At 39.7% G+C, this 20,030-nt stretch overlaps 1 long non-coding RNA gene and 6 other non-coding genes across 7 annotated transcripts; 6 read left to right on the top strand and 1 right to left on the bottom strand.

Moving 5' to 3' along the window:
* Positions 1 to 4,217: 4,217 nt before the first annotated feature.
* On the bottom strand, positions 4,218 to 5,736 carry LOC133444779 (uncharacterized). Its single transcript, XR_009782737.1, has 3 exons — positions 5,704 to 5,736; positions 4,832 to 4,935; positions 4,218 to 4,646 (listed from the first exon to the last, which is right to left on the bottom strand). It is a non-coding gene; the product is annotated as an uncharacterized LOC133444779 (long non-coding RNA).
* An 811-nt stretch (positions 5,737 to 6,547) lies between these two features.
* trnar-acg (transfer RNA arginine (anticodon ACG)) lies at positions 6,548 to 6,620 on the top strand. Its single transcript has one exon. It is a non-coding gene; the product is annotated as a tRNA-Arg (tRNA).
* A 1,635-nt stretch (positions 6,621 to 8,255) lies between these two features.
* trnar-acg (transfer RNA arginine (anticodon ACG)) lies at positions 8,256 to 8,328 on the top strand. The gene has a single exon. It is a non-coding gene; the product is annotated as a tRNA-Arg (tRNA).
* Positions 8,329 to 9,340: 1,012 nt separating this feature from the next.
* trnar-acg (transfer RNA arginine (anticodon ACG)) lies at positions 9,341 to 9,413 on the top strand. Its single transcript has one exon. It is a non-coding gene; the product is annotated as a tRNA-Arg (tRNA).
* Positions 9,414 to 11,046: 1,633 nt separating this feature from the next.
* Positions 11,047 to 11,119, top strand: trnar-acg (transfer RNA arginine (anticodon ACG)). Its single transcript has one exon. It is a non-coding gene; the product is annotated as a tRNA-Arg (tRNA).
* Positions 11,120 to 17,787: 6,668 nt separating this feature from the next.
* Positions 17,788 to 17,860, top strand: trnar-acg (transfer RNA arginine (anticodon ACG)). The gene has a single exon. It is a non-coding gene; the product is annotated as a tRNA-Arg (tRNA).
* A 1,012-nt stretch (positions 17,861 to 18,872) lies between these two features.
* trnar-acg (transfer RNA arginine (anticodon ACG)) lies at positions 18,873 to 18,945 on the top strand. The gene has a single exon. It is a non-coding gene; the product is annotated as a tRNA-Arg (tRNA).
* The last annotated feature ends 1,085 nt before the right edge of the window (positions 18,946 to 20,030 follow it).

The raw sequence follows: 20,030 nt of genomic DNA, 5'->3' as shown, positions 1-20,030 counted from the left end.
TCTATTTTGGGTTTGTACAAACTTCCCCTGGATACATACTTCACACTCTTGATTTAGCTTATCTGTTTTACCCTTAATCTGCATGCCATCAACCACATTTTGCAATCTTAATACATCCTCATAGTTGCAGTGGCCTAAAATTTCATGCCATGTCTGCATGTCGTGACAGGTGTTACACTTATCACCATCCTCAACCATAGTGTGCAGATAGTACAACTTGTCATGCACATGAATGTTAAACCTGGTACCGTCTTTGTGTGTCAGCACGTCTTGTCCTTTTTTGAAGGTGACCACTGCTCCACATGTGGTGGCTGACTTCACCGAAAAGATGTCTTGGGGGTATGTCGGAATAAACAACGCATCTCTCAACGTTGCTTTCCGTTGCTCACCCGTACTGTCGATCAGGAACACATCTGCATTCCCCTTGCTTTGTGCAACGCCTCTGCACCGGGTGCCGTCTGCCAGCTCCACGCAGTGTGTCTCCGACTTGAATGTCTTGTCAAAGCTCTTAAATTTGGCTATGTCAGTAACAATGTGGGAAGTAGCACCGGTGTCAACCAACAGGCCCTTCTCCCTGATGTGGCGCGCTGGCTGCTGCTGAACCCCGACGTCTGCATCCTTGATCCTGAAGGCGTAATCCGCTGCTGCTCCAGATCCTTTTCTGCACTCATCTGCCACTTTCCTCGCCCCATCATGTTTATCCTTACGTCTGCAAGTGGCGTCATTGTGGGTCTCACTTTTACAATGACTGCACCATGTCTTTCGTCTGCATGCTTTTGCTCTGTGGCCTTTTATTCCACACTTAAAGCATACAAAATCTGCATCTCCATTGTTCCTGTTTGGCGCGCTTGGTCTGGCGGGCCTTTTTCCCGCTCCCGCCGCCGACTGCATCACGTTGTCAATGGACTCTGCCGTGGTTAACTTTTCAGTATCTTCAAAACTACGCAGCTTTGTTTTGAATTGCGCAAAAGTAATGGCATCCTCATTGTGTGCTATATGTATTGCAAATGGTTTAAAACTTTCAGGTAGTCCCTTCAAAACCATAGCAATCAGTAAACCATCTCCCATTGTCTCACCCGCTTTCCGCAGCGCTGTAATGGCGGCCTCCGCCCTGATGACGTAGTCAGTGACCGTTTCACTGCTTTTCTTCTGAAGCGATGTCAGCATGGTATACAGGGTGATGATGCGGGGCTTTCCCTCCCCGGCATAATAGTCCCTTAAAATCCTCAATGTCTTTCTTCCATCGTCGGGTGCATCTCTCATAATTAATGAGAGGCTCTTATCATCCAGAAGTTGGATCAGCTTGGCGTACGCGTCCGCGTTTTTCTCACCGTCTGCTGCCACCGCGGCCGCGCCGACAGGTTCTCCCAGGACAGTATTCTTTAGTCCTAATAGGCGCAAATGTCCCAACACTTTCGTCTCCCACAGTTCATACTTGCTTTCATCTCCGTCGAACATGAGTCGGGGCTGCCTGCTCTCCCCCCGTGGATCCATGATGCTCTCCTAGCTGTTAGCACGCTGTCCGTCGCGACTTTCTATCAGCAATAAAACATCAAAAAATAACTCTTCCCCGAGTTGCTCCTGGGCCCATAACCTGTTGAGCTTTGCAGCTTCACCAGCGTTGAACTCGGAGGAAAAACTTGACGGAGGCAAAAACTGTCTTCAGCCTCTCTGGCATATTTATTAAGACACTCGTAATAATACAACCTTCTTCTGTCATGAACTCAGAACAACTGCTGCGCAGAACAAGACCGCGTCTTGTCTGTGCGTGACCCACGTGATGATGCATGAGCCCTTGGCCTGTACACTGGCGCCTCACAGTGGTACAAATAAAACACTGCAATTACATTTTATCAACTGAGTACACTTATAAAAGATGATTCTTAACAAGCTGGTTAAAAAAACAAGGAATCTTAAGTTAGTCTTTACAAGTGTAAAGTTGGGGACTACATTGTGTTGGTATTTATGAAGGAATGTTACATTCAGGTCAAAAGCCTTTTTTTGTGGCAAGTTGAATAAACATTGGCATAAAACAGCATATTTGCGCTTTCTCAGATGAGTTACATCGACTAATGCGCTATGTCCTTGGCGCAATGGATAACGCGTCTGACTACGGATCAGAAGATTCTAGGTTCGACTCCTGGCTGGCTCGGTAGTTTTTCTTCTCTAGCATGTTCTGGCATAGCCAACACTTATTTCAGATTATCCTGTCCTGTTTCCCTCACAAATTGCGGAAAGTAAAAGACTTTGAATGCACACATTAAAGCCAGACGGACATAAGTTAAGAATAAAACAAATGAGATGCAAGAAACAGGTTCATTATTTTGCCATCAACATTGAATTTGGGTTAGAGTTATGCCTTCCCTCCATTTTATTCATTTGAGCTGTTACCGTTGTCATATTGCTACTTACTCATTTTTATATATTTGTAAAGCTTGTTCACATATACATGTTTTCACTTTGGCCAGTCTCTGGGTTTGGATTGTCCCCATTGATTTAGCTAAATATGTGAAATATTTAGCAAATCTTGGTAAATACGAGTTATTAGACACAGTCCCAGGTCAAATTTAGGATATGTTGATGGCAGAAGAATGAACCTTTGTTTTTGGCATCTCATTTGTTTTATTACACATATTTGTTTATGGAGCGGGCAGCACGGTGGCTTAGTGGTTAGCACTGTTGCCTCACAGTGAGAAGATGCCCAGTTTGACTCCGTGGCCCGGCAGGGGTCTTTCTGTGTGGAGTTAGTCTGGTTTCCCCGTGCTTGTGTGGGTTCTCTCCAGGTACTCCGGCTTCCTCTCAAAGTCCAAGAACATGCGTAGTAGGTTATCTGATGATTATAAATTGCCTGTAGGTGTGAGTTTGTCTGATTATCTATGTGGCTCAGTGATGGACTGGCAACCTGTCCAGGGTGTACCGCTGCTTCTTGCCGGAAATTAACTGGGATAGGCTTCAGCAGATCCCCGTGACCCTGCAAAGGATAAAGCTGGTATTGGATGGATGGTTTTGGCAGTCTCTGGCCTCGAACTTGCCAACTCTCAGTTGATTCTGCTTGTTTTGGGCAATCTCCTGCTCGAACTTGCCCACTCTCAGTTGATTCTGCTTGTTTTGTGAAATAGTTATGTAGACTAAAAGGGCGCAGTCCTGTATAAATCGAGAATATTCTTGGTTATGGCAGCAAATCACATTCCTGCATGTATCCAAGAATGAATCAACATTTGAGTGCTCCCACCGATCATGACTTGCAAACTTCAGCACTGTGGCCCAGCGACATCCAGAAATTAACCAATCAGGTACAAGTACGGGATCCATTCTAAGCTGCTGAGATTCATAAAGCTGCAGATATTCTCCACTTTACGTTGTTGAGGGAAACAAGGTTGTAGATTGTTCTGATTACAACCAATTTCCTGACATTTTAGAAGTAAGTAAAAATAAACGAAAGTGGGTGGTTGACGAATAAGCCAAAAAAAGTATTTTTTCAAAAACTTCAAATATTATCCCTGAAAATTATTTTTTTGTGTTGTTATAACTCTTAACTTTCCAAATATATATGTGTTCTTTTAGATTAGTGTTGAAATATGCATTTTTTTCATGAATTCGGTATATCTGTGCCTTAAACTGTCATGCGGTGTGACGTGAAAGTTATTTCATATAAAATGAAAATGGAGTACTTATATTTTTTCTAATTCAATTCATCAAACATTTTAATCATTACTGCTTTGATATTTAACATTTCCTTGTGAGAATTTTGTATATTTTGGTTTATTTTTCTATACCATCATGTAAAGGAGGACATCACTCCTCAATATTTCAAGATACTTTAGATTAATTCTGGTAAACCTTTTGACAACTGTAAGAAAATGCTTCAGAGTCTTGCTGATACTAATTCCCTTGTGTTCTATTGATATTTTCATGATTTATCACTAACAAAGCTGGGGTTTTTTTCAAAATTGTGAACGTCACACCAAATGACATGATTGTCACACACATGATAAACTGCACCACACCACAATATGTCAATTCAAAAAGTGTTTTATATGTATTCAATACAAAAACAAAACAACTGCGGAAACAGGCTACATATGAATTCCAAATAATGGTTCAATAATAATGTAAAATTCATACATTAATCACATCAATCATGAATGAACATAAAAAATAGTGTGTATGAATGAATTAACAGAACAACACTGAGCTATGAATGACAGTGACACCTTTGTAGCAAACAGTTAATTAGAATGTCAAATTTATACATTCATCACATCAATCATGACATTTAAAATTTGTTTTGTAATAATAGAAATAATAATTTTAATTTATAGAGCACTTTCCATCAAAGTGCTGTACAGTTACAGAACATTGTAGTTCACATGTTTAGAACTAAACACCACACACCACAATATGTCAATTCAAAAAGTGTTGTATTCAATACAAAAACAACAACTGTGGAAACAGGCTACATATGAACTTCATATAATGGTTCAATAATAATGAAAAAGTTCATTACAGCATCAAGCTCATGTTTTCTTTTTCTGTGTGTCCTTTGTGCATTTCTCCATTTCTCCCTCAATGTGTCTTGCTTAGAAGGAGGAAGTGATTTGACACTGCGAGGGTCATTTTTTCCTTTTTGTTTCTTCTCTTCATACCTGTTAAAGGAAAATATATAATGACTAAGATTTTTTAACATTTAATTTCAGATTCAATATCATACTGTAGTAAGTAGTTGTAATAGTAATCACAATATTACTATGCTATTACTATGCTGGTTGTGGCCTAGAGACCTTCAACCTCTCCTGTGTCTGTCCTATGTGAACTGGCATAATCTATTTACTTTTTTCTTCTTTCCCTGAGGATATCCTCTCTCGTCACAGGGTCTGCATTCAGTCTTTCCCTGTACTTGCGTGTCCTTTCCTTGCTGGACATATCTGCCTCACTCTGACAAGAAATGCAGGAAATAAATCTTTTAGAACAGTATGGACAACTGTAAAACATGGTTGCATTAAATATAAACTTGTAAAGTAAATTATTCATCATATAGATAATATTTTTTTCTCTCAAACATTTTAAATATATAAATATTCGGTAACACTTTACAATAAGGGTTCTTTAATTAATGTTAGTTAGCACATTATTAAGCATTAATATATTAACTAATGTATAATTAATAATAATTAATTAAGAGTAATGCATACATAATGATAACTAATTACATTATTATGCTTAATAATTTATGAACTAGCTTTTAGTAATAAACATTAATTAATTGCTTACTAATACATAATAATGATTTTTAATATATTTTTAAATGTTAATTAATGCTTAATAATGTATTAACTAGCATTAATTAAAGGACCCTTATTGTAAAGTTACCAAATATTCATGTAAAATAAAGTGAATGTCATACGGTGTGACAGGCATGTCATATGGTGTGACTTGGAAAACCTGTCACACCATATGACACATTGTCACACCGTATGACATCTTGATCAGTTTAGCTAATTTATTAGCAAACTAAAAACTGCTAGCCTATAGCTAGCATGTAATTAGCCACATAGCAGCAGTGATTATTAAGAATGAATGAGTAAAATCTGAGAAAAATTTTTTTATGCAAATACTGTCACACCGTAAGACACAAAATATTTACCACTATTGGTTTTGTCAGATTCATAGGTTTTTAACTAAACATAAAAAAACAGACCTCACCTCATGAATTTGCAAGTCACTCCAGAGATGGTACTGTAACTTCCTGGTTGGGCGTGGTCCTCTTCATCATTAAGATGTCCAAATTATTGCCCGTTCAAAATACACATTTTAGTGTCACACCGTATGACATCCATTTTGTGGACAAAATGTATTTGGTCATAACTTGTTTTGACATTGTGCATAGCCATCAACACTTTATGTGGCTATTGATAACACTTTATTATTTTATATGCACTGTAAAACTATCAAATATTTATAATTTATTTTGAAATATGTGCATATTTCTGAGGGCACACATATGCCGGGCAGTCACACCGCATGACATTTTTGATGTTTGGATCAAAATTATAAGTAGAAATCTTAATACACCCACAACATCTTTGGTATTATTGTACAATATCTTATCAGAGGGACAACATTTAAATATATATTCTGAAAAAATAAAAAATTTTATTAGTGTGTGACACACGGACAGTCAGAATTTTGTTATTCGTCAACCACCCACTATATGTTCAATTTTATTTTATTTATTTTTTAATGACTGACCTGTTACCTGCATGTTAATAATGGAAATGATACATGTAAAGGTTGTCTTTGGACGGCTGCTCTGTAGCTAAATCCTGTGAATGTAAACGTATGTACAAATATACAACGCAATGCAGTGAAAATAAACATCAAATAGAATTTGAATAAACTTAAACTTTACATTCCTTAGCGAAATCATTATGGTCGTATGGTAGCAGGCATTCCTTCACTGTTTAATACAACACAAATACAGTAACACTCTTTCTTTTGGGTTGTTACGACCACACCCACACGCCCCGCCCACTCTATCTTTTTTATAGGGCCAGTGGCGCAATGGATAACGCGTCTGACTACGGATCAGAAGATTCTAGGTTCGACTCCTGGCTGGCTCGGTAGTTTTTCTTCTCTAGCATGTTCTGGCATAGCCAACACTTATTTCAGATTATCCTGTCCTGTTTCCCTCACAAAATGCAGAAAGTAAAAGACTTTGAATGCACACATTAAAGCCACACGGACATAAGTTAAGAATAAAACAAATGAGATGCAAGAAACAGGTTCATTATTTTGCCATCAACATTGAATTTGGGTTAGAGTTATGCCTTCCCTCCATTTTATTCATTTGAGCTGTTACCGTTGTCATATTGCTACTTACTCATTTTTATATATTTGTAAAGCTTTTTCACATACATGTTTTCACTTTGGCCAGTCTCTGGGTTTGGATTGTCCCCGTTGATTTAGCTAAATATGTGAAATATTTAGCAAATCTTGGTAAATACGAGTTATTAGACACAATCCCAGGTCAAATTTAGGATATGTTGATGGCAGAAGAATGAACCTTTGTTTTTGGCATCTCATTTGTTTTATTACACATATTTGTTTTTGGAGCGGGCAGCACGGTGGCTTAGTGGTTAGCACTGAACTGCCTCACAGTGAGAAGATGCCCAGTTTGACTCCGTGGCCCTGCAGGGGTCTTTCCGTGTGGAGTTAGTCTGGTTTCCCCGTGCTTGTGTGGGTTCTCTCCGGGTACTCCGGCTTCCTCTCAAAGTCCAAGAACATGCGTAGTAGGTTATCTGATGATTATAAATTGCCTGTAGGTGTGAGTTTGTCTGATTATCTATGTGGCTCAGTGATGGCCTGGCAACCTGTCCAGGGTGTACCGCTGCTTCTTGCCTGAAATTAGCTGGGATAGGCTTCAGCAGATCCCCGTGACCCTGCAAAGGATAAGGCTGGTATTGGATGGATGGTTTTGGCAGTCTCTGGCCTCAAACCTGCCAACTCTCAGTTGATTCTGCTTGTTTTGGGCAATCTCCGGCTCGAACTTGCCAGCTCCCAGTTAATTTTGCTTTATTTGTGAAATAGTTATGTAGACTAAAAGGGCGCAGTCCTGTATAAATCGAGAATATTCTTGGTTATGGCAGCAAATCACATTCCTGCATGTATCCAAGAATGAATAAACATTTGAGTGCTCCCACCGATCATGACTTGCAAACTTCAGCACTGTGGCCCAGCGACATCCAGAAATTGACCAATCAGGTACAAGTACGGGATCCGTTGTAAGCTGCTGAGATTCATAAAGCTGCAGACATTCTCCACTTTACGTTGTTGAGGAAAACAAGGTTGTAGATTGTTCTGATTACAACCAATTTCCTGACATTTTAGAAGTAAGTAAAAATAAACGAACGCACACATATATGTTAAATTTTATTTATTTATTTTTTTAATGACTGACCTGTTACCTGCATGTTAATAATTGAAATGATACATGTAAAGGTTGTCTTGGGACGGCTGCTCTGTAGCTAAATCCTGTGAATGTAAACGTATGTACAAATATACAACGCAATGCAGTGAAAATAAACATCAAATAGAATTTGAATAAACTTAAACTTTACATTCCCTAGCGAAATCATTATGGTCGTATGGTAGCAGGCATTCCTTCACTGTTTAATACAACACAAATACAGTAACACTCTTTCTTTTGGGTTGTAACGACCACACCCACACGCCCCGCCCACTCTATCTTTTTTATAGGGCCAGTGGCGCAATGGATAACGCGTCTGACTACGGATCAGAAGATTCTAGGTTCGACTCCTGGCTGGCTCGGTAGTTTTTCTTCTCTAGCATGTTCTGGCATAGCCAACACTTATTTCAGATTACCCTGTCCTGTTTCCCTCACAAAATGCAGAAAGTAAAAGACTTTGAATGCACACATTAAAGCCAGACGGACATAAGTTAAGAATAAAACAAATGAGATGCAAGAAACAGGTTCATTATTTTGCCATCAACATTGAATTTAGGTTAGAGTTATGCCTACCCTCCATTTTATTCATTTGACCTGTTACCGTTGTCATATTGCCACTTACTCATTTTTATATATTTGTAAAGCTTGTTCACATATACATGTTTTCACTTTGGCCAGTCTCTGGGTTTGGATTGTCCCCGTTGATTTAGCTAAATAGGTAAAATATTTAGCAAATCTTGGTAAATACGAGTTATTAGACACAATCCCAGGTCAAATTTAGGATATGTTGATGGCAGAAGAATGAACCTTTGTTTTTGGCATCTCATTTGTTTTATTACACATATTTGTTTTTGGAGCGGGCAGCACGGTGGCTTAGTGGTTAGCACTGTTGCCTCACAGTGAGAAGATGCTGAGATTCATAAAGCTGCAGATATTCTCCACTTTACATTGTTGAGGGAAACAAGGTTGTAGATTGTTCTGATTACAACCAATTTCCTGACATTTTAGAAGTAAGTAAAAATAAACGAACGCACACATATATGTTCAATTTTTTTTTTTTTTTCTTAATGACTGACCTGTTACCTGCATGTTAATAATGGAAATGATACATGTAAAGGTTGTCTTGGGACGGCTGCTCTGTAGCTAAATCCTGTGAATGTAAACTTATGTACAAATATACAACGCAATGCAGTGAAAATAAATATCAAATAGAATTTGAATAAACTTAAACTTTACATTCCCTAGTGAAATCATTATGGTCGTATGGTAGCAGACATTCCTTCACTGTTTAATACAACACAAATACAGTAAAACTCTTTCTTTTGGGTTGTAACGACCACACCCACACGCCCCGCCCATTCTATCTTTTTTGTAGGGCCAGTGGCGCAATGGATAACGCGTCTGACTACGGATCAGAAGATTCTAGGTTCGACTCCTGGCTGGCTCGGTAGTTTTTCTTCTCTAGCATGTTCTGGCATAGCCAACACTTATTTCAGATTATCCTGTCCTGTTTCCCTCACAAAATGCAGAAAGTAAAAGACTTTGAATGCACACATTAAAGCCACACGGACATAAGTTAAGAATAAAACAAATGAGATGCAAGAAACAGGTTCATTATTTTGCCATCAACATTGAATTTGGGTTAGAGTTATGCCTTCCCTCCATTTTATTCATTTGAGCTGTTACCGTTGTCATATTGCTACTTACTCATTTTTATATATTTGTAAAGCTTTTTCACATACATGTTTTCACTTTGGCCAGTCTCTGGGTTTGGATTGTCCCCGTTGATTTAGCTAAATATGTGAAATATTTAGCAAATCTTGGTAAATACGAGTTATTAGACACAATCCCAGGTCAAATTTAGGATATGTTGATGGCAGAAGAATGAACCTTTGTTTTTGGCATCTCATTTGTTTTATTACACATATTTGTTTTTGGAGCGGGCAGCACGGTGGCTTAGTGGTTAGCACTGTTGCCTCACAGTGAGAAGATGCCCAGTTTGACTCCGTGGCCCTGCAGGGGTCTTTCCGTGTGGAGTTAGTCTGGTTTCCCCGTGCTTGTGTGGGTTCTCTCCGGGTACTCCGGCTTCCTCTCAAAGTCTAAGAACATGCGTAGTAGGTTATCTGATGATTATAAATTGCCTGTAGGTGTGAGTGTGTCTGATTATCTATGTGGCTCAGTGATGGACTGGCAACCTGTCCAGGGTGTGCCCCTGCCTCTTGCCTGAAATTAGCTGGGATAGGCTTCAGCAGACCCCCGTGACCCTGCAAAGGATAAAGCTGGTATTGGATGGATGGTTTTGGCAGTCTCTGGCCTCGAACTTGCCCACTCTCAGTTGATTCTGCTTGTTTTGGGCAATCTCCGGCTCGAACTTGCCCACTCTCAGTTGATTCTGCTTTATTTGTGAAATAGTTATGTAGACTAAAAGGGCGCAGTCCTGTATAAATCGAGAATATTCTTGGTTATGGCAGCAAATCACATTCCTGCATGTATCCAAGAATTAATCAACATTTGAGTGCTCCCACCGATCATGACTTGCAAACTTCAGCACTGTGGCCCAGCGACATCCAGAAATTGACCAATCAGGTACAAGTACGGGATCCGTTCTAAACTGCTGAGATTCATAAAGCTGCAGATATTCTCCACTTTACGTTGTTGAGGGAAACAAGGTTGTAGATTGTTCTGATTACAACCAATTTCCTGACATTTTAGAAGTAAGTAAAAATAAACGAACGCACACATATATGTTCAATTTTATTTATTTATTTTTTTAATGACTGACCTGTTACCTGCATGTTAATAATTGAAATGATACATGTAAAGGTTGTCTTGGGACGGCTGCTCTGTAGTTAAATCCTGTGAATGTAAACTTATGTACAAATATACAACGCAATGCAGTGAAAATAAATATCAAATAGAATTTGAATAAACTTAAACTTTACATTCCCTAGCGAAATCATTATGGTCGTATGGTAGCAGGCATTCCTTCACTGTTTAATACAACACAAATACAGTAAAACTCTTTCTTTTGGGTTGTAACGACCACACCCACATGCCCCGCCCACTCTATCTTTTTTAAAGGGCCAGTGGCGCAATGGATAACGCGTCTGACTACGGATCAGAAGATTCTAGGTTCGACTCCTGGCTGGCTCGCTAGTTTTTCTTCTCTAGCATGTTCTGGCATAGCCAACACTTATTTCAGATTATCCTGTCCTGTTTCCCTCACAAAATGCGGAAAGTAAAAGACTTTGAATGCACATATTAAAGTCAGACGGACATAAGTTAAGAATAAAACAAATGAGATGCAAGAAACAGGTTCATTATTTTGCCATCAACATTGAATTTGGGTTAGAGTTATGCCTTCCCTCCATTTTATTCATTTGACCTGTTACCGTTGTCATATTGCTACTTACTCATTTTTATATATTTGTAAAGCTTGTTCACATATACATGTTTTCACTTTGGCCAGTCTCTGGGTTTGTATTGTCCCCGTTGATTTAGCTAAATATGTGAAATATTTAGCAAATCTTGGTAAATATGAGTTATTAGACACAGTCCCAGGTCAAATTTAGGATATGTTGATGGCAGAAGAATGAACCTTTGTTTTTGGCATCTCATTTGTTTTATTACACATATTTGTTTATGGGGCGGGCAGCACGGTGGCTTAGTGGTTAGCACTGTTGCCTCACAGTGAGAAGATGCCCAGTTTGACTCCGTGGCCCGGCAGGGGTCTTTCCGTGTGGAGTTAGTCTGGTTTCCCCGTGCTTGTGTGGGTTCTCTCCGGGTACTCCGGCTTCCTCTCAAAGTCCAAGAACATGCGTAGTAGGTTATCTGATGATTATTAATTGCCTGTAGGTGTGAGTGTGTCTGATTATCTATGTGGCTCAGTGATGGACTGGCAACCTGTCCAGGGTGTACCGCTGCTTCTTGCCGGAAATTAACTGGGATAGGCTTCAGCAGATCCCCGTGACCCTGCAAAGGATAAAGCTGGTATTGGATGGATGGTTTTGGCAGTCTCTGGCCTCGAACTTGCCAACTCTCAGTTGATTCTGCTTGTTTTGGGCAATCTCCGGCTCGAACTTGCCCACTCTCAGTTGATTCTGCTTGTTTTGTGAAATAGTTATGTAGACTAAAAGGGCGCAGTCCTGTATAAATCGAGAATATTCTTGGTTATGGCAGCAAATCACATTCCTGCATGTATCCAAGAATTAATCAACATTTGAGTGCTCCCACCGATCATGACTTGCAAACTTCAGCACTGTGGCCCAGCGACATCCAGAAATTGACCAATCAGGTACAAGTACGGGATCCGTTTTAAGCTGCTGAGATTCATAAAGCTGCAGATATTCTCCACTTTACGTTGTTGAGGGAAACAAGGTTGTAGATTGTTCTGATTACAACCAATTTCCTGACATTTTAGAAGTAAGTAAAAATAAACGAAAGCACGCATATATGTTCAATTTTATTTTATTTTTTTTTAATAACTGACCTGTTACCTGCATGTTAATAATGGAAATGATACCTGTAAAGGTTGTCTTTGGACGGCTGCTCTGTAGCTAAATCCTGTGAATGTAAACTTATGTACAAATATACAACGCAATGCAGTGAAAATAAACATCAAAAAGAATTTGAATAAACTTAAACTTTACATTCCTTAGCGAAATCATTATGGTCGTATGGTAGCAGGCATTCCTTCACTGTTTAATACAACACAAATACAGTAAAACTCTTTCTTTTGGGTTGTAACGACCACACCCACACGCCTCGCCCACTCTATCTTTTTTGTAGGGCCAGTGGCGCAATGGATAACGCCAGAGGCGGAGCTAGAGGGGGGGCCGGGGTAGCACTGGACCCCCCTGAAATCTGATTGGACCCCCCAGGTGCCCCCCCAGATGATTGACATATCACGGCACCGCACGTCCTGTCGAAAGGAGCCAGTTGCATTTTGAAATCAGTGACGCCTATTGACTGCTAAGTCCCTCCTGTACAGTAGTTGGCACTATGTACCACAAAGAGTTGTAAACCACATTTATTAGGAGAAGAAGAAGAATCGCCACAGAAGAAGAGGAACTGGAGCTGGAGTCGCTAACAGTCGACTATCGTTGCTGGAGTGACCTGAGCCAGGTTTGAGCGGTTTGAACAAGAGATCGGCACGAAAAAGAAGGAGAGAAGAACATTACAGCCTTCATGGACAGTGAAATCCTCATTCTAAAGTAAGTTTTACGGTGGTGTCCTAATGAGTCACTGTTTAAAATCACTTTTGTGTTCAGATAGGAGATCGTTTTGCTAGAAGCCACAGGTATCAAGCTAAAATTAACATTAAGTTACATCTCATTGTGTCTACAGATGACCAGTGTCAGTGTGGCAGATGAGAGTATTAGTATTTGGTATTAAAACAAATTATTTCATTTTTTTTAGAAAATATAATTTCATTCCTTTTCAGAGTTTTATAAAATATACGTTTTTTTGTTATTTCTGCTAAATTGCTCCGGTTATTACTGTGAAGAAAATAAAGTTAAAGTGTAAGTGTTATACAATATACGGTAGTTCCATTGAGGGAGGACATAGAAGACATAGGTGGCAGCTCTCATCCAGGGACTAGTCAGGAGAGAGAATGTGAGGCACAACACAGCCCATCATCACCAGGTCAGAGCATAGACAGAAGCAGTCACATGCTCAGTTCAGTAATTAAGTTTAGTTTTAGATATTTTGAAATTTTGGTTACTGAAGTGTGTTGTTTTTTCAATGGTGGTTGCATTTTTTTATGTTATTTTTATACAATGTAGTTCCATCGAAGGAGGACACAGAGGCCTCTGATTCTGATGAGGATGTTGGTGAGCCAGAGGAGCCAGAGCCAGAGCCAGCTGTGTCCAGCACTGCTTTTTCCCATCCAAGAGGACCCAGTGGTAGGTCTACTTACCTGAAACTTACTAGTTAGCTACAGTTATCATCTAATCTTCTGGATCCATTAACTGTGTTTCCATGACCATTTTATTTGTATTCCAGATATTTCAAGATGCAAAGAGGAGGGTCCAGTTCAGCCGTGTGTGACACAATTCCCTAGAACTCAGCATGGATCAAGGAAGAGAGCATTCTGCAGTGCCTGGTACAGAGCAAATTCTTGGCTTGAATACTCCATCCTTAAGGACTCTTCCTACTGCTTTCCGTGTAGACATTTTTCCCTGCCTAATGCACCAGACTCTGCCTTTGCCTCAGAGTCAGGCTTCTCCAATTGGAAAAAGGCGTTGTCAAAGGAGGCTGGGTTTAAACTCCACTCAAAATCAGAGATGCATGTCAATGCAATGGGGGCCCACGAGGACCAGGATTGAGAAACACTGGTCTAAGTAAAGCATAGTGAAGAACTTAGTCATGACCAGAGACACTATCTAAGTGCCAAACTACCTTATGCAAGTTCAAAAAAGCATAATCCTTCAGTTGTGGTGAGAAGTCGCAAAATGTTTCACAAAGTCATCTATGTTAAGGGCACGTGCCCTCCTTGACTCAATACTGAGAGTTCCAAGGTGACTTAACCTGTCATCAGCCATTGTTGTCCTGAGGTGAGTTTTAATAAGTTTTAAGGCAGAGAAGCTTCTCTCACAGGAAGCAGTGCTGATTGGAGTGACAACAGCAATCTTGCAAAGTCTGACTATCTCATGGAAAACCTCTTTGTAAGGTTCAAGAAACACAATAAAATCAAGCAAAGTAGATGGTTTGTCTAATCCACTTTTCACTCTCCTGTCAAGAAGTTTCTTGGTTTGGTGAACCTCGTGTTTGAGGTCACTGAGGTCTGACTCAAAGGTCTGTGCAAAGGCAAACAGGGGCTCCTCATTTAAGAAAGTTGCACTCTTTGGGTTCAGAGACTGCACACCCTGCATGATCTCACAACTTTTCTTTGAAAAACGCCTCTCCAGCTCAGTTATGAGACAGTCAATAACATGATAAAAGAGTGATCTGGGGAAGCCCTCATCATCACAGTTTCTCTGTCCTACAGTGCTCATCACCAGTGAGTCAAGAAATCTTGAGCTTATTCTAGGATGTCTTTTGGAGTGTGTTTGTACACTGATTTTGCACTGCTCAGCAAGCTTCTCAACCTCTTTCCATAGTTCACCAAAGTAATTCTCAGTTCTGTAGTTCTGAAAAGTGTCTGTAAGGGCACCTACAAGATTTACAGCCCTTGCTAGATCAAGAGTGCTGGACTGGAGCATGTCAGAAAGACATTTGGCATCACCAAGCACTTTACAAAAGGTAACCAACAGCCCTATGAACTGAAAATCTATCTGAGAAAGAAGACCCCTCGCCTCCACTGACCTTTCTCCATGAGAAAAACTATTTTTATTGTTTAATGATGTCATTTTTGAAAAATTGTTGCCAGGTTGTGTTGTACATTTTGTACATTGTTAATAAACTGCAAATTATACAACACACATCTCATCTTCTGTGTGCTTAGTATGTACATTTCAACATTTAGAGACTCCGATTGCAATTAATTGGTCGAGAAACAAATTCATTGTCATAGTGTGTGGACCCCCTGAAATAGCCTTGGCCCCCCCCCTGGCCACCCCAAGGATAAAAGTCTAGCTCCGCTGCGTTATCATAACGCGTCTGACTACGGATCAGAAGATTCTAGGTTCGACTCCTGGCTTGCTCGGTAGTTTTTCTTCTCTAGCATGTTCTGGCATAGCCAACACTTATTTCAGATTATCCTGTCCTGTTTCCCTCACAAAATGTGGAAAGTAAAAGACTTTGAATGCACACATTAAAGCCAGACGGACATAAGTTAAGAATAAAACAAATGAGATGCAAGAAACAGGTTAATTATTTTGCCATCAACATTGAATTTGGGTTAGAGTCATGCGTTCCCTCCATTTTATTCATTTGACCTGTTACCGTTGTCATATTGCTACTTACTCATTTTTATATATTTGTAAAGCTTGTTCACATATACATGTTTTCACTTTGGCCAGTCTCTGGGTTTGGATTGTCCCCGTTGATTTAGCTAAATATGTGAAATATTTAGCAAATCTTGGTAAATACGAGTTATTAGACACAATCCCAGGTCAAATTTAGGATATGTTGATGGCAGAAGAACGAACCTTTGTTTTTGGCATCTCATTTGTTTTATTACACATATATGTTTTTAGAGCGGGCAGCACGGTGGCTTAGTGGTTAGCACTGTTGCCTCACAGTGAGAAGATGCCCAGTTTGACTCCGTGGCCCGGCAGGGGTCTTTCCGTGTGGAGTTAGTCTGGTTTCCCCGTGCTTGTGTGGGTTCTCTCCGGGTACTCCGGCTTCCTCTCAAAGTCCAAGAACATGCGTAGTAGGTTATCTGATGATTATAAATTGCCTGTAGGTGTGAGTGTGTCTGATTATCTATGTGGCTCAGTGATGGACTGGCAACCTGTCCAGGGTGTACCGCTGCTTCTTGCCTGAAATTAGCTGGGATAGGCTTCAGCAGATCCCCGTGACCCTGCAAAGGATAAAGCTGGTATTGGATGGATGGTTTTGGCAGTCTCTGGCCTCGAACTTGCCAACTCTCAGTTGATTCTGCTTGTTTTGGGCAATCTCCGGCTCGAACTTGCCAGCTCCCAGTTGATTTTGCTTTATTTGTGAAATAGTTATGTAGACTAAAAGGGCGCAGTCCTGTATAAATCGAGAATATTCTTGGTTATGGCAGCAAATCACATTCCTGCATGTATCCAAGAATTACCCGTATTTTCTGGACTATAAGCCGCACCTGTATATAAGCCGCATCTGCTACATTTTTTAAAAAATTGTAAAAAAAAGATATACAAGCCGCACCTGTATATAAGCTGCATCCACTCTATTTAAAAAAGAAAAGGTATGCAAGCCGCAGATATTTCTGTTGTTCGATTAGATATTTACTACATGTACAGAACAATTTTGAACTGTAAATGATGTACATGTATAGATCCTTTCCTAACGGTGTCTTTTAACATGGCAGCAACTTTGCTGATTAAAACGGGACAGAACCAAGAGAAAATAACCGCTATTTATTTATTTATCTATTTATCTGTTTGAAATCTGCTTCTACCTACTTCTATCTGCTAAAGAAGAAGTCACGTATTCTTTTTTGCATTTATTTTGTCTTAGTTTTGATTCTAATTCTGGTTAGAGCGCCCCGAGCGGTGGAAGAAAAATCCACAGAATAGCCGCACCTTTGTATAAGCTGCACGGTTCAAAACCTATGAAAAAAGTAGCGGCTTATAGTCCAGAAAATACGGTAATCAACATTTGAGTGCTCCCACCGATCATGACTTGCAAACTTCAGCACTGTGGCCCAGCGACATCCAGAAATTGACCAATCAGGTACAAGTACGGGATCCGTTCTAAACTGCTGAGATTCATAAAGCTGCAGATATTCTCCACTTTACGTTGTTGAGGGAAACAAGGTTGTAGATTGTTCTGATTACAACCAATTTCCTGACATTTTAGAAGTAAGTAAAAATAAACGAAAGCACACATATATGTTCAATTTTATTTTATTTATTTTTTAATGACTGACCTGTTATCTGCATGTTAATAATGGAAATGATACATGTAAAGGTTGTCTTTGGACGGCTGCTCTGTAGCTAAATCCTGTGAATGTAAACTTATGTACAAATATACAACGCAATGCAGTGAAAATAAACATCAAATAGAATTTGAATAAACTTAAACTTTACATTCCCTAGCGAAATCATTATGGTCGTATGGTAGCAGGCATTCCTTCACTGTTTAATACAACACAAATACAGTAACACTCTTTCTTTTGGGTTTTAACAACCACACCCACACGCCCCGCCCACTCTATCTTTTTTATAGGGCCAGTGGCGCAATGGATAACGCGTCTGACTACGGATCAGAAGATTCTAGGTTCGACTCCTGGCTGGCTCGGTAGTTTTTCTTCTCTAGCATGTTCTGGCATAGCCAACACTTATTTCAGATTATCCTGTCCTGTTTCCCTCACAAAATGCGGAAAGTAAAAGACTTTGAATGCACACATTAAAGCCAGACGGACATAAGTTAAGAATAAAACAAATGAGATGCAAGAAACAGGTTCATTATTTTGCCATCAACATTGAATTTAGGTTAGAGTTATGCCTACCCTCCATTTTATTCATTTGACCTGTTACCTTTGTCATATTGCCACTTACTCATTTTTATATATTTGTAAAGCTTGTTCACATATACATGTTTTCACTTTGGCCAGTCTCTGGGTTTGGATTGTCCCCGTTGATTTAGCTAAATAGGTAAAATATTTAGCAAATCTTGGTAAATACGAGTTATTAGACACAATCCCAGGTCAAATTTAGGATATGTTGATGGCAGAAGAATGAACCTTTGTTTTTGGCATCTCATTTGTTTTATTACACATATTTGTTTTTGGAGCGGGCAGCACGGTGGCTTAGTGGTTAGCACTGTTGCCTCACAGTGAGAAGATGCTGAGATTCATAAAGCTGCAGATATTCTCCACTTTACATTGTTGAGGGAAACAAGGTTGTAGATTGTTCTGATTACAACCAATTTCCTGACATTTTAGAAGTAAGTAAAAATAAACGAACGCACACATATATGTTCAATTTTTTTTTTTTTTTCTTAATGACTGACCTGTTACCTGCATGTTAATAATGGAAATGATACATGTAAAGGTTGTCTTGGGACGGCTGCTCTGTAGCTAAATCCTGTGAATGTAAACTTATGTACAAATATACAACGCAATGCAGTGAAAATAAATATCAAATAGAATTTGAATAAACTTAAACTTTACATTCCCTAGCGAAATCATTATGGTCGTATGGTAGCAGGCATTCCTTCACTGTTTAATACAACACAAATACAGTAAAACTCTTTCTTTTGGTTTGTAACGACCACACCCGCACGCCCCGCCCACTCTATCTTTTTTGTAGGGCCAGTGGCGCAATGGATAACGCGTCTGACTACGGATCAGAAGATTCTAGGTTCGACTCCTGGCTGGCTCTGTAGTTTTTCTTCTCTAGCATGTTCTGGCATAGCCAACACTTATTTCAGATTATCCTGTCCTGTTTCCCTCACAAAATGCAGAAAGTAAAAGACTTTGAATGCACACATTAAAGTCAGACGGACATAAGTTAAGAATAAAACAAATGAGATGCAAGAAACAGGTTCATTATTTTGCCATCAACATTGAATTTGGGTTAGAGGTATGCCTTCATTTGAGCTGTTACCGTTGTCATATTGCTACTTACTCATTTTTATATATTTTTAAAGCTTGTTCACATACATGTTTTCACTTTGGCCAGTCTCTGGGTTTGGATTGTCCCCGTTGATTTAGCTAAATATGTGAAATATTTAGCAAATCTTGGTAAATACGAGTTATTAGACACAATCCCAGGTCAAATTTAGGATATGTTGATGGCAGAAGAATGAACCTTTGTTTTTGGCATCTCATTTGTTTTATTACACATATTTGTTTTTGGAGCGGGCAGCACGGTGGCTTAGTGGTTAGCACTGTTGCCTCACAGTGAGAAGATGCCCAGTTTGACTCCGTGGCCCGGCAGGGGTCTTTCCGTGTGGAGTTAGTCTGGTTTCCCCGTGCTTGTGTGGATTCTCTCCGGGTACTCCGGCTTCCTCTCAAAGTCCAAGAACATGCGTAGTAGGTTATCTGATGATTATTAATTAATTAATATTGTAGGTGTGAGTGTGTCTGATTATCTATGTGGCTCAGTGATGGACTGGCAACCTGTCCAGGGTGTACCGCTGCTTCTTGCCTGAAATTAACTGGGATAGGCTTCAGCAGATCCCCGTGACCCTGCAAAGGATAAAGCTGGTATTGGATGGATGGTTTTGGCAGTCTCTGGCCTCGAACTTGCCAACTCTCAGTTGATTCTGCTTGTTATGGGCAATCTCCGGCTCGAACTTGCCAGCTCCCAGTTGATTTTGCTTTATTTGTGAAATAGTTATGTAGACTAAAAGGGCGCAGTCCTGTATACATCGAGAATATTCTTGGTTATGGCAGCAAATCACATTCCTGCATGTATCCAAGAATTAATCAACATTTGAGTGCTCCCACCGATCATGACTTGCA

The sequence above is a fragment of the Cololabis saira genome, chromosome 5, assembly GCF_033807715.1.
Source record: "Cololabis saira isolate AMF1-May2022 chromosome 5, fColSai1.1, whole genome shotgun sequence".
NCBI lineage: Eukaryota > Metazoa > Chordata > Actinopteri > Beloniformes > Belonidae > Cololabis > Cololabis saira.
The sequence above is the reverse complement of the archived record's forward strand: the minus strand, read 5'-3'. Positions and strand labels throughout refer to the sequence as shown.